The sequence below is a fragment of the Plutella xylostella genome, chromosome 24, assembly GCF_932276165.1.
Source record: "Plutella xylostella chromosome 24, ilPluXylo3.1, whole genome shotgun sequence".
Lineage (NCBI taxonomy): Eukaryota > Metazoa > Arthropoda > Insecta > Lepidoptera > Plutellidae > Plutella > Plutella xylostella.
The window spans coordinates 4,112,909-4,126,775 of NC_064004.1; positions in this window are offsets into that span (position 1 = coordinate 4,112,909).

Below are 13,867 nucleotides of genomic sequence, written 5' to 3' on the forward strand. Positions count from 1 at the left end.
TGCCGGAAGTCGTAAGAGAACTTCGTAAAACTAACCCGAATCGTCGTATAATCCTTCACCACGATAATGCAAGCTCTCATACCGCTCGCAAAACAAGAAAGTTTTTAAATATGGAAAACGTGGAGTTGATGGACCATCCTCCGTATAGCCCTGATCTGAGCCCCAATGATTATTTTACATTCCCAAGAATTAAAGATATGCTACGTGGTCAACGGTTTAGCGGCCCAGAAGAGGCGGTCGAAGCTTACAAATCAGCTGTTTTGACAGTATCCACTTCAGACTGGAATTACTGTTTCAATGATTGGTTTAATCGAATGAAAAAGTGCATTGAATGTCACGGAGACTACTTTGAAAAACAATAAAAGTAAATAATATTATGATATCTTTGTACTTTTTTCTATTCCCGATTATTTCGGTATCGCCCTCGTATTAACGAAAATGTGAAAAATCTAATGAAGTATAAGTGAGTAGAAGCGACACCAAATAAAATGCTAGCGAATAAATACCAATTTGGAGAAGACTCTTAATGCCAGGCACCGGCGCCTGTTGAACTCCAGGCGCGGCTCACATGGCGCCGACAATCTAGTAAAGTAAAGTAAAGTAAAGTAAAAATGTTTATTTCCTTTAAAAATATACAAGAGATGGTGAATGTACTGACCCCCACACTAGGCAATGCCTGTCCCGTGGAGGATAGAGATAATAATTAACCCATTTAAATACGGCTTTACAAGAACATAAAACTTATACAGTTATCTAACCTAGTTTAACCTCCGACGGGAAATAGAGGAGTGTTTTAAGTTTAAAATTAAGTTAGTTTTTCATATTTCAAATAAGTAAGTGAGTACCTACTAGGGCATGCAATACCGTAATACCGGTATCCGTAATACCGGGATCCCGGACCAAATTTCAGCTTTTTTCAATACCGGTATTGAAAGTTAATACCGGTAATGAAGTAATACCGGAATAGGACGTTTTTAGGCTATAAATAAAGCGATTAAGATTTAGTTAGCCTTGTGTTCCTATATACTGTGAAAGCGCACTTGTTCCCAACCGTTTAATGCAGTTTTCGGCTGCTAGAAATCTATTGTTGACCATGCGTAAACTGACACCGGATGAAAAAAATAATTTATTCTAAAATTTAAACTCGAAAACTGAATTCTCGTAAAAATCTACAACAAAATACAGAATATGATTGCATTTTCTTGTTTTATTTTGACGTATACGACCTTTAAAGACAGTATATGCCATTTATTACAAGGAAGTCTAATACCGGTATTAATACCGGGATCCCGGTATTGAGTTGTAATACCGGAACTCAATACCGGTATTGAAAATTGTTCCGGTATTGCATGCCCTAGTACCTACTCTTTTTTTTTTCTTCTGTTGCACCTTTAACTAGTTTTTCTGTACCTCCTACGACATAGTAGGACGACGGTGTAGACGACCGAATGGCGTAGTGGTTAGTGACCCTGACTACTGAGCCGAAGGTCCCGGGTTCGATTCCCGGCTGGGGCAGATATTTGTTTAAACACAGATATTTGTTCTCGGGTCTTGGATGTGCCCGTAAAATGGCTATAGGCCCGCCCCCTATTACATTGGGACTAACATAACACTCTGGCGAAAAGTAGGTGCAGCAATGCACCTCTGCCTACCCCGCAAGGGAGTACATTATAATGCGGCAAGTTAATTGGCGACCCTCCTTGCGGGGTGAAAGAAGTGGCGGGGGCGAGGTAGCACGACATGCTACACACGTAGAAAAGTGTGCCCGGATTAATCCATTTGTTAGTCGTATACCTCGAAATCAAAAAATCCTTGTAGCTTTTCACCTATTCGCATTTCGCCGCGATATCAAAATTTCTGAATAGATTTTTATTCCTGTAGTATAATTTTTGATCGCTACTGACAATTGTCTGAAAAAATCATAATAGATTTACTTTCCTGCCTGCCTTCACTGTAGTCGCTTTTCACCTTGATGGATATTTGTTTGTAATGCATTATTAGGTACATATCGCGATATTTCTTTTACACGACAACAATATGCGACCCAAATAAGATGCGACATAAAATACTTACTTGCTATTCAAAATATATGCAACTTAATAGAAGAAAGAAGAAGAAGAAAATATACTACACAAATACACCACATACACAGAAAAACAATTTACATATACGCTAATAACACAAACACAGATAGTACACAAAAAAATAAAAAATAAAAAAGAAACATACAAAAAATACAAAAGAAACTAATAAAGAATACCTAGCCAGTCTGTGTTGGTGGTGCATCAGCGCAGCGCCAAAAAGGCCCCGAGCTCAGCATATGCTACACGTACATAAATGTACGTGCAGCGCTGATTTTCAGCAGGGACCCTTTACGTGACTCACGGAAACGACGTCGAGACAAAAAAAATAAAAAAATACAATTTAGTAGGTACCTAATAATTATGTAAATAAATTAAAAAACAAAATAGTCAGTGACAAAAGAGTAAAATATATTTAAATAAATAATAATATTAGCCTATAAGATACAATAAATAATACAATAGCAAGTGAGTACATTAAATTATCATCAAGTGCTGAATTTTACTATGTAGATTTCTGCATAGTCAACAAATAACCTTTAAGTGCCAACTTAAAGGTATTGATGTACCTACCATGTAGCCTTTTCAAAGGAGGGGGGAGGTCATTCCAGCACTTGGACGCCGCAAATCTGAAACTGCCTCGAAAGGCGGCTGATCGATGCGGTGGCACGGACAAGCGGACCTTATACTTGTATGAATTGAACGACCATTGCAGTTTTTCATACAAGTATTTTGGGGTTTCGCGCTTGACCACTCCAAATAGCAACGTTGCAAGGTGCAATCGTCTTCGTGCCGCCATTTTGAGCAGATCAGCGTTGTTCAGATACGGCGTCACATGCGTCCTGGGGGGGATACGGAAGCAGAAGCGCGCACACGCATTCTGAACTCTCTGCACCAGCCGTTCAGATCTACCAAGGAGGCACCCACCGTAGACAACGTCGCAGTAGTTCAGCGTGGACAACACCAGTGACTCACACAATTTGATCCGCATTTCTACACTGAGGTAGTCCCGTATTCTGTACAGTACTTTGAGCCGGTAGAAGCAGCCGCTTACCACCCCTACTATATGGTCCTCGAATTTTAACTGTCCATCCATTAGTAAACCCAAGTTCCTAGCTTGAGCAACCCGCTCTATTGGCACATTACGTACCTGGATAGTAGTAGCCGACAGTTGCTCAATGGTTCTCGTACGCTGGAGACTTGTTCCGAAGACTAGGAACTTGGATTTACCTGGATTTAGCAGTAAGCAATTCTTCTCGGACCATTGCACTACCCTTTCCAGATCAGCATTTATCCTCCGCGTGGTCTCCAAAATGTTTTGAGGATCACACGAAAGATAAAGCTGCAGGTCATCGGCATAGAGGTGATAGCGACAATGTTCCACCGACGATATAATGTCAGCACTGTACAGAATAAATAAAAGTGGTCCCAATATTGAGCCCTGCGGGACTCCTCTGGTCAGCGGACGCGGTGTGGATAGTATGGTGCTGCCATCTGTCCTACGTAGGCCTACAACCTGTGAGCGGTTTGATAGATAGCTACCAAACCACTGCACTGATGCCTCATCGATCCCATAGTACGTCATTTTAGATAATAGAAGGGACACATTCAAGCAGTCGAAGGCCCTGGAGAAGTCGAGAAGGACAAGAATTGTACTCCGACCTTTCTCCTGTTCCGCAAGCACATTGTCCACTACATCTAGCAGCGCTGTGGCTGTGCTGCGACCACTGCGGAAGCCGGACTGCAAACTAGGAAGTATTCCCGCATCCTCCAGGTACCGCGACAGCTGATCATGTACTACCCTTTCTATTATCTTTGACGTACACGGCAGGATACTAACCGGCCGTAGGTCAGAGAGTTGCGAAGGGTTCGGCTTTTTAGGGAAAGGGGAAACTTTAGCAATCTTCCAATCGTCGGGAAATATCTTTGTCTGTATGCTTTTGTTAACTATAGTCAGTATGTTGTCCATAGTTTTCGTCAATGTCATTTCTACCATATCTATCGAAATCAAGTCCATTCCTTTGGCCGCTGTTTTAATTCGTTTCACAGCTTTATGAACTTGTTCCGCAGTTACGGTCGTGAGTCCGAATGTCTTGTCTGAGTGTCTGTTTGTTGTATAGTACGTTAAATCTGATGCAGATACGTCATTGTTACCAGGTACGTCAAGAAAATGTCTGTTAATTTCGTCCGGGTCATTATAATGTGTCGGTAGGTCATTATCGTTTTTAGTCGGCAGTACAGTCTTTTTTAAGTTCTTCCACAATGTCTTAGAGTCATGAGCGTTGTTATTGATATTTCGTTCAAAGAACACTTTTTTTTCAAAATATAAGGCCACATTTACTTGATGTTTTAAGTCTTTGTAGTATTGTCTCTTTGAGTCAGTTTTAGTCTAATAAATAAGCTATTGATAATACATGCTACATAAAAATTTGCTACTGTTGTAAAAATCTGTTAAAAATATATGCTAGTAACAAAATATACTACCGATATTATACGCTACAACAAAAAACGCTATCGCGGCGAAATGCGAATAGGTGAAAAGCTACAAGGATTTTTTGATTTCGAGGTATACGACTAACAAATGGATTAATCTCGCGATAGCTTGTAACTATTTCTGACGTAAGTAAAATTTTATTCTATGACTGTTCCCGTAAATGTCATATTTAGCTTAAAATTTATAGTTTGACAGCATTAAAATTTGGATGTTTACCTTCAGAATATCTACCAATTTGAATTTATTTATGTAAAAGTGTTTTATTTTATAAATCAATTTCCATGTCACTTTCATGTTCACTCTCTGTTTGAACTTGTTCATCGTCGTCGTCATCCTCATCTTCATCATCGTTTTCATTAACTTCAATTATAAATCTAAGACAAAAACCAATTTATGTTTAATTTACAATAAATTATAAATAAACAATAACATACCTGTCCAATACATCGTCAAATACTCTATCAGATTTATAATATTCGTCTTAATTTTTATGACATGTTCGTCACAATTTCTCCACTTTTTAGTCGAATAATTTGAGAAAAGCAACTCTAAGTCTTTTATCTCTTTATCTAAGTTAGAGTCAATCGACGTTCTTGCGAGCTCGCCTTTCACGTACCGCCACACAAGTTCAATAAGATTTAATTCCGGGTGGTATGGGGGTAGGCGAAGCACGATTTCTTTCAAAATTTCATCAATTTTGTAATTTTTCTCTGTGTTTTGCTCATTAATTACTTTCATTAAATCACATAAATTTTGGTTGCTTTCCTAGTTACAAGAACTGACAACTGACGCACTGTCATATGGACTCTTCGTCTTTGTTGTTTACTTTTTCGTATCTGACTGCGCAGTACCAACCTTTAGCCGCGTAGCATGACTGATCCGGTACGCTGTTCTACAAGAAGCCCCTATATTGAGACATTATACGATTTGTTGTTTTTAACGTTATTTTGTTGACGAATTATAGATACCTAATAATAATATAATGATAATATTAAAAAGGCCTCAACACTCATCCTAAGACTAATGGTCTCAGGATCAATGATCTCATGTGGGTCGCACTCAAATTATGACAGACTATATAAGACATGTGGCCGCCTCGGCTGCGCGGCCGAGACTGCCGTAACAATGACATGCAGTGCACGCGTTGCCCTTCCCCGCTACCCTCCCGCTACCCGCTGTCGTCTTGGGTACCTCGTCCCCTCCGCGTCTTTCACCCCGCAAGGAGGGTCGCCAAGCAACTTGCCAATCTATAGTACAAGGCGTGAGTGTGTGTGTGTGTGTGTGTCTGTACCTCCTGTAGGTTGGCTGGTAGAAACTGCTTTTAGCATTAAGTCCACCTTTTGTAGGTACACTTATAATTCATATTTGTGAAATAAAGTATCAAATAAATAAAGTGTCTGTGTATCTGTGTTTGTGTGTGTATCTGTTTGTGGCAGCGTAGCTCCCTAACTCCCTAAAAGTTTTTTTTCAGGTCATGGTTGGTAATGTTACCCCAAGTCTTAGCCATTTTTCATCATTATCGGCTTAGCCGTTCAAAAGTTATGCGGCTTAGCGTTGAATGTTGGTGGTTTTTAACGTTGGTTAGGCTATGCCGGGGTGATTCCGGCCTAGACAACGATGTAAGCTGGATTGTGCTGCCACCGTATCGTATCACATCATGAGTCCACAATCATCCACTGCTAGATGCTATACGCTTGCCAGTTCGTGGTCTCCTTCTAAGCCTTAGTTTCACCACACCATAGTCTGTTAGATCATTAACACTCCTGTTACATTGTAATGTCATCAATTTTACGTCATCTCCATATTAAATTCTTGACAGATGTGTCAAAAGTCAACCAGTAATCCCTCGTTATGATCAAACAGAGTATGTTGAAACTGGGGCTAACTATTGTCGCGCTTAAGAAAAATGGCTAGCTAACGGAGAGGTTGAGAAGCCAGGGTTCAGCTTGACACAAATTTATTTAAAGGTCAACGTGGGTTAGGCCTACACTACACGATCAGTCAGTTTTCAGTTGGCACGGATAGGGACTCCCCTGAGTCGAAGAGTATCGGCGTGGAATCCCGATAACGCGACCGGCGTGGAAGTCCTCTTCTCCAGTGCCCAGGTAGGTAGGCAGGCAGGTCACGTGGCCGTTGCGTGCGCGTGGCGTGTAGCTCGGCTGCGCGGCGTGGTCAGCAACACGAAGGTAGGGGGTTGCCGAACCAGCACGTAGAGGGCGAGCCGTAGAAGTAGGTAGTTCCGTGCAGTAGGTAAACCGTACCGTGGACGTAAGCGTGGACCTTGGAGTAGTAGCGTGGACCTTGGACCCTGGAAAAGATGGAAATCCAACGCATCAGTACACCGTTACCATCTAGGTTCCACATACCGTCATCAAAACCTACAGAAGAGCACCTAATCTAACTTGATTGAGGCGGCAGTGAAAACCAGAACGGAATACCTAACATAAATTAAAGATAATATAGAAATTAGAAAGGCCGAAAGCGGTAGACTAGCTGCAGCATAATTTGGAATAAAACTACGTTAATGCATTTAGGCAAGCTAGCGTAATTAAAATAAAAGAAATATAAAAGCTGATGATGATGGAATGTCTAAAATAGTCTAAATGATAATGCGTAATTGCATGTCCGCCATCTTGGCTGTTATAAGTGCGCAGTAAGTTAAGTTAGCTAGCGCGTAAGCAAGCGAATAAAAAGTAAAAAGGAAGCTACGTTAGACAAATTTAAATTAACACTTTAAAATACAGTAGTACACGTTTTAAACACAAATAGGTTCCTAAAATGAGCTAAGCAAGTCTTATCACACTTACCCGATATTGGGGAAGACACGCACAAGGCACCACTGGTAAGGTCTAGGTCATTCGACACTTTAGAGCGGGCTAGGCACCTAGAGGACCGCCGTGAGGGTAGGCTCACGCGCAGTCGATGCCGTAGCCCGTGGCCGAATGATCGAGAGCCAGTGGTCACCGAGTGGGGCTGCCGCGATAGTGGGGACAAGAACAAAAGACCGCTTCGCTGGCTAGGGATGGGAACGCGTCGATAATTTGAAGAATTATCGACGCGAAGATTAAGTTATCGATAAAGTCGATACTTTAAAAGGGAATTTACAATTAAATTATGACGTTATTTACTAATATGTAAGTTATTTATTTGGAAGAAATAAATAACGTTACACTATACCATACTAATGAATGCATTAGTAGATCCATCAGCGGCATGTAACCCCGGCAGATATAGGTGCCAGTGTCAGGCACGATCTCACCCCCCCCCCCCCCGTCCCACCCCACCCTCTCACACTGCGGGCAAAGAGGTGAGACTGTGTAGATGTCGCAGGCATCTGGTTTAATCTCTTTTTTGATTGAACCACTAGCCCGTTCATTGGATGGCGCTATTCAGTTGTATGACTAAAGAACAACTCGTCGAGTCGTTGATTGTATTGTAATGTTCGACGTCTTGACTGAACGTCATTCAGCGAAGTCGTTGAATGGGATATACTCGTAGTATAGCAACTTTGTAATTTCTGGTAAGGGTGAACATGACCAGACAAGAGTCAACAAAAAGACTATGTTACAAAGCTCTTATCTCACAAACTAACTAAACAATAATAAACGTACCTACCTTCATATTACTGTTCATAATTATCCAGTTTTGCCACAATTTTTTCTTTGGAACTATCCGCCCGCGACGTAATAATAGGTAAATCCATGTTGTCACACTATTTTAACGCACTTTCAAGCTAATTTATTTCAAAAATACTAACAATATAGGTGTTTTTTGTATCGGCTGTTAGCTGTTAGACGCCATATTTGTTTTATTCACCACCTGACTGATTTTAAGTCAGCTAACTAGTTGAACGTTTTGTGACGCTTGTACAATTAACGTTCGGCCTAGTCATACAATTGAGTAGCGCCATCCAATGAACGGGCTAGTGGTTCATTCGAAAAGGAGATTCAACCAGATGCCTGCGACATAGATATGACAGTCGTGTCTTACTACAAAACTTAAGGTTCAAGCCACGGCCAATTTTAGCGCCACCAATTGAAAAATTATCATAACTTCCGTTTGAGAGAGTTTTCCTAAAACTGCCACGTTTGACTCCACATGCTAATTCCAAAACCTCTCTTTTCCCAATACCCAGCACCTTGGATGTAGAATTCGAACTTGTTAGGACCAAAAACGGCAATTTTTTGCGCTTTTTTTTTTAATTTATTTATTAACAAACACATATTGGTACATATAATTAACAGTATACAACACCACATAAGCCTTCAAAGGTTTGTGTGTGATGCGATTTTAATCTACCATACAAGTTATTTTTAGGTAATGATTAACGTAGTCATACAATATAAGTAGGTATAAGCCATATGAGCAAAAGTATTCTAGCACCTTAACATACGATCACAAAAAAATACAGCGAGCGAGACCGTGCCGGCCGGCAGATAACACTATTCATTTCTTCATAGCTCTTGATAGAATAGTAATAAGAGTGGTTTTTAATTACACCCTGTCTAGGGAAGGCTTTCTCTACCACCGGATTTTCATAGGAGAGCAACAGCAACTCTGCCTAAACCCTGTACAGTCATGTCTGTAACATCTATACCTACTCTATGTCCGCTTTCCACTTCCCCTCAATTACCCCCCCCCCCCCTCTCTTTTCTCCCCCGTTGCCCTCACCCCGCGGGCGTTGTCTGTCAATTCTACTAGCTATTTATTTATTTATCGATATTCATTATTTTCCTTGTTAACTATAGGCGGGCACTTTTAGGGTTCCGTAGCCAAAATGGCAAAAACGGAACCCTTATAGTTTCGTCATGTCCGTCTGTCCGTCTGTCCGTCTGTCCGTCTGTCACAGCCAATTTACTCGGAAACTATAAGTACTACAGTGATGAAATTTGATGGGAATATGTGTTGTATGAACCGCTACAAAAATATGACACTAAATAGTAAAAAAAAGAATTGGGGGTGGGGCCCCCCATACATGTAACTGAGGGATGAAATTTTTTTTTTCGATGTACATACCCGTGTGGGGTATCAATGGAAAGGTCTTTTAAAATGATAGAAAGTTTTCTAAAAAACATTTTTCTTAAAGTGAACGGTTTTTGAGATATCAGCTCTCAAAGTCGTAAAAAGTATGTCCCCCCCCCTCTATTTTTATAACTACGGGGTATAAAATTCTAAAAAAAATAGAGGTGATGCATGCTAATTAACTCTTTCAACGATTTTTGGTTTGATCAAAGTATCTCTTATAGTTTTTGAGATAGGTTGATTTAAGCTACGGAACCCTTTGTGCGCGAGCCCGACTCGCACTTTGCCGGTTTTTTATACTTACAGTCATCACACTCATAACAAAAGTTTAAGTTAAGTTACTTACTTTTGTTTTTGTGTGTGTTTGAAATTAAATTTTCTTTCTTTCTTTCGCTATAAGCATGGATAAGCTTGCCTGTACCTATGCCTATATTAATTACTTAATTATTATCAACATTTATCACCACCTATTTTCGATCTATGTATGTATGTATGTACTGGTTTACATTTGAAGTCCAATAAAATAAAAGGTCCTACAGACACAACATATACTTACCTACCTAGCCATTACATTTACAGTAAACGCCTAAAAACCCTAAATTTCTCGAGAATCGAACCTATAACCGATTTACTGACAATTTCATTCTCGCCATTTTATATTCACGTATTCACGTCACGAGCGCCATCGCGTCAGCAAGACAATTGAAAACCAACCTTTTCAGCTAAACAATAGACTCCACTATTGACTGTGGGGCGACTATGTCATAAATGGAATAGGAGCGGCGACAGAAATGCGCCCTTAGGAATGGGGTCATTAAGTTCTAAGTCCAATGGTATTGGATGTCGTGTTGGAATGAATGAACGCTTAGCAGTTACGGTGACCAAGAATATTTTGGGAAAAAATGTTTTTTTTTTAAGTTTTCCTATACTTTATTTAAGAGTTGAGTCAATGAAAATTCATTGTCGGCTCATCATATGTCCAAACACAACGTAAAAAAATTGTTTTTAGGATGACCCTCTCTCTTTTTTCTTAAAATTAAATACCTCTTCCGTAACACCATGTACCTACCTATATTTTTTAGTATTTAATATTATCCATTCACTCTGAGACCGCGACTAGGCAAACGCAGGGTAGGACGCCCTCTGGTGAGATGGGGTGACGACTTGCGAAAGGTTGCTGGAATGATTGAGGAAAGCTGTAGATCGCATCCAGTACCCGTATCACGAAAATTCGAGCTAACGAATAGAATCGAATGCGAGTGCGACTATTGTCAACTTGACAGCACTTTCGAACACTTTTTACCTTTCGAATGAGTTTCGAAAAGAATGACCACAGAGTACTTACATAATATTATTCTGACAATGACCTATGGAATGATAGCTGTCAAACTTTCGCAAATCTATACACCGCCATTTTGTTGTTGACAGGTTGACAGCACTTTCGAATAGACTATCGAATAGAATGTGCTGCGTTTTTTCCGGATCGCTCTACTGTGGCGTGCTTTGGGAGAGGCATACCTTCAGCAGTGGACTTCTATACAGGGTGTAGCAAAAAGGGTATACTAAGCCAAAACCTACGTGTGCAGCATGCATAATTCGATAGCCGTTACCGCGAGATTCGCTTTGCCTTAAAAAGTTTTCCCGTGTGAATACCGACCGCAATAATAAGCCTATGTGTTAATCCAGGGTGTCAGCTAACCCCATACCAAATTTAATTTAAATCGGTTCAGCCGTTTTAACTTGCCGATTTATAAAACCAATTTTTACAATACAAATGTACAAAGTGTCATGATCACTGTCCTCCGAACTAGATAACTCTGTATTTCACAGGATAAAAGGGGCTTTGGGAGAGACCTACGTCCTGCTATACAGGGTGTTGCGAAAAAATAAATCATTTTCCATTTTCCACTATGGAAAAAGATATATTTTTTACGGAATTTTGAAATTCTGATTTTGTAGATATAACATGCTGCACACATAGGTTTCGGCTTAAGTAGTATACTCTTTTGGCAACATCCAGTAGTTATCCAGTAGATCAGGAACCGAACCCAGGACCATGGTCACAGCAGCGCGTGACATGCCGCGCGCGCCGAGCGAACCTCCTCTTATTTAATAATCACATTGTTCGCGTGCCCCATGCTGCCGCTGCGGAATGTGCTTATACAGGGTGCTGTCTTCTTTGTGGCCCAGTTGAGAGCTTGAGGAGATCGACCTAAGCACGAAATTTAGTCCTACTAAAGGCAAGCGTCCACATTTCGGCATCGTACAAAACGGACGCATCGCATTCAGTATTGTTTGTATATAGAAGTATATGTATAAACAGTGTGTCCACTTCATCGGCATTACAGACGCCGTTTCTCCATACATTTATGAAAATCCGTTTAGTCCGTTTGGTCCGATGTGTACGATCCGATGGACGCTGTAACGCTAATTTAGATTATCTCAGCGCCAGGGGTCCTGACCTGACCAATATCAAACTGTGCTTATTTTGAGTAATTTTGACATCCTCGGGTGTCAAAATTAACATTTAGCGTATCGTACGTTTATATCATATCGTATACCTATCTAACTGTATTTCATCCCCCTGTATTTAATATAAAGAATGTTGGTGAATTCATTCATTCACACATATAACTAGGACATCTTAATATTAGTACGATACATAGATCCATATGTATCGTATCGTACTAATATAATAATATCAACGCTAAAGTTTGTATACTTATCTACCAAAGTATGGATTTTTATAACTATTTTACACAAAAACTACTAATTGATAAAACATAATAATGTCTTACCCACTTATTCACAAAAAAGTTAGTGGACACTTTAGCTATTGAACTGTTCTGTCATTCTCTGACAAAGACAAGTTTGTTCTTTGACAGAGAGTGTCAATGGCAAAACAGTTCAATAGCTAAAGCGTCCACTAACTTTTTATGAATAAGGGGGTAAAACTCTATCGGTCACATTCATATTACTTACCTAATCGTGTCAGAATTACTTCGCAATATACAGACAACGTATAGCACCCCTCTTTACATAAATAAAAGAACTACGAAGTTGGGCAAGTCGTTGCCATGGCAACAGTCGTGATCTTTCCATATTGAAGCAATTTGCGCCCCTCTACCACTGAACTTTCAGATATATTTTAGCTTCCAGCAATAGAAAAGGAGTTTCATAGGTTTTAAGAATTGTGTGTGTATGTATTAAACTCCCAACGCAAAAAGAGGATGTTATACGTCTCCTGTGTCTGTGTATCTAGTAGGTAAGTTACTGGTAGATGCTACAAATACTGTTTTTGGGCAGAGATTTTACTACTGGCTTGGCCCGCGACTGTATAACAGAATACCAGCCGATGTAAAATCTCACTTGGATCATAATAAAAGGGTATGTAAAAGGTGGATAAATAGTATTGGTATTGTGGACTCAGAAATACTATTAAAACACATCAATAAATGAGTTTTTTTTTTCTAGTTACTTATACTTATTGTCACACACATTATTAACCTATTATATGTGAATTTATATTGAGGTATACATTACTTTTCCTATATATATATATATCTTATGTTTAATATATATTTTAGGTATTCTACCCAGGTTTAATATATTTATGTTAAATTATCCTATTTATATACGTATTATATTTAAATTAATTAGTTTGTTTAATACAGTAGGCAAAATAAAATAAATATATAATTTACCTAGTTTTTTGTTTAATAATAATTAATAAAATTTAAAGCATAATGAGGAACGGAACAGAACCTTCACACTTCAGCACGGGCCTGCCTAGTGAAGTGTGCAGACAACTTACTGCGATCTTATGATCCTATATACAAAATTGTACTTTCATTGTGTAATAAATAAATAAAATAAATTTGGGTATGTATATTGTATATCTGTCTACATTAGCGTATAGCTCCCAAACGGCAGAACCAATTTTGCTTTAGATTTTCTTGTGTCATAGACTATGTTATCTTGAGTGTCTTTAGCCATGTTTACTTTAACAAATTGGTTCAGCCGTTTCATGATTATTACCGCTTTTATGGGTAGGCAGGCCGCTGAAGCTGAGTTAGAAGCTCTTAGTAAACCGGATGGTTCAGAGCGTACATATAAGATCAATAAATATAAAATAAATAAGTACTCACTCCTTGTACTAATGTACTCCCTTGCGGGAGCCTCTTCTCTGCTTCTCTGCCTCCCAGAGATGCATTGCTGCACCCATTTTTCGCCAGTGTTATGTTAGTCCCAATGTAATAGGGGGCGGGCC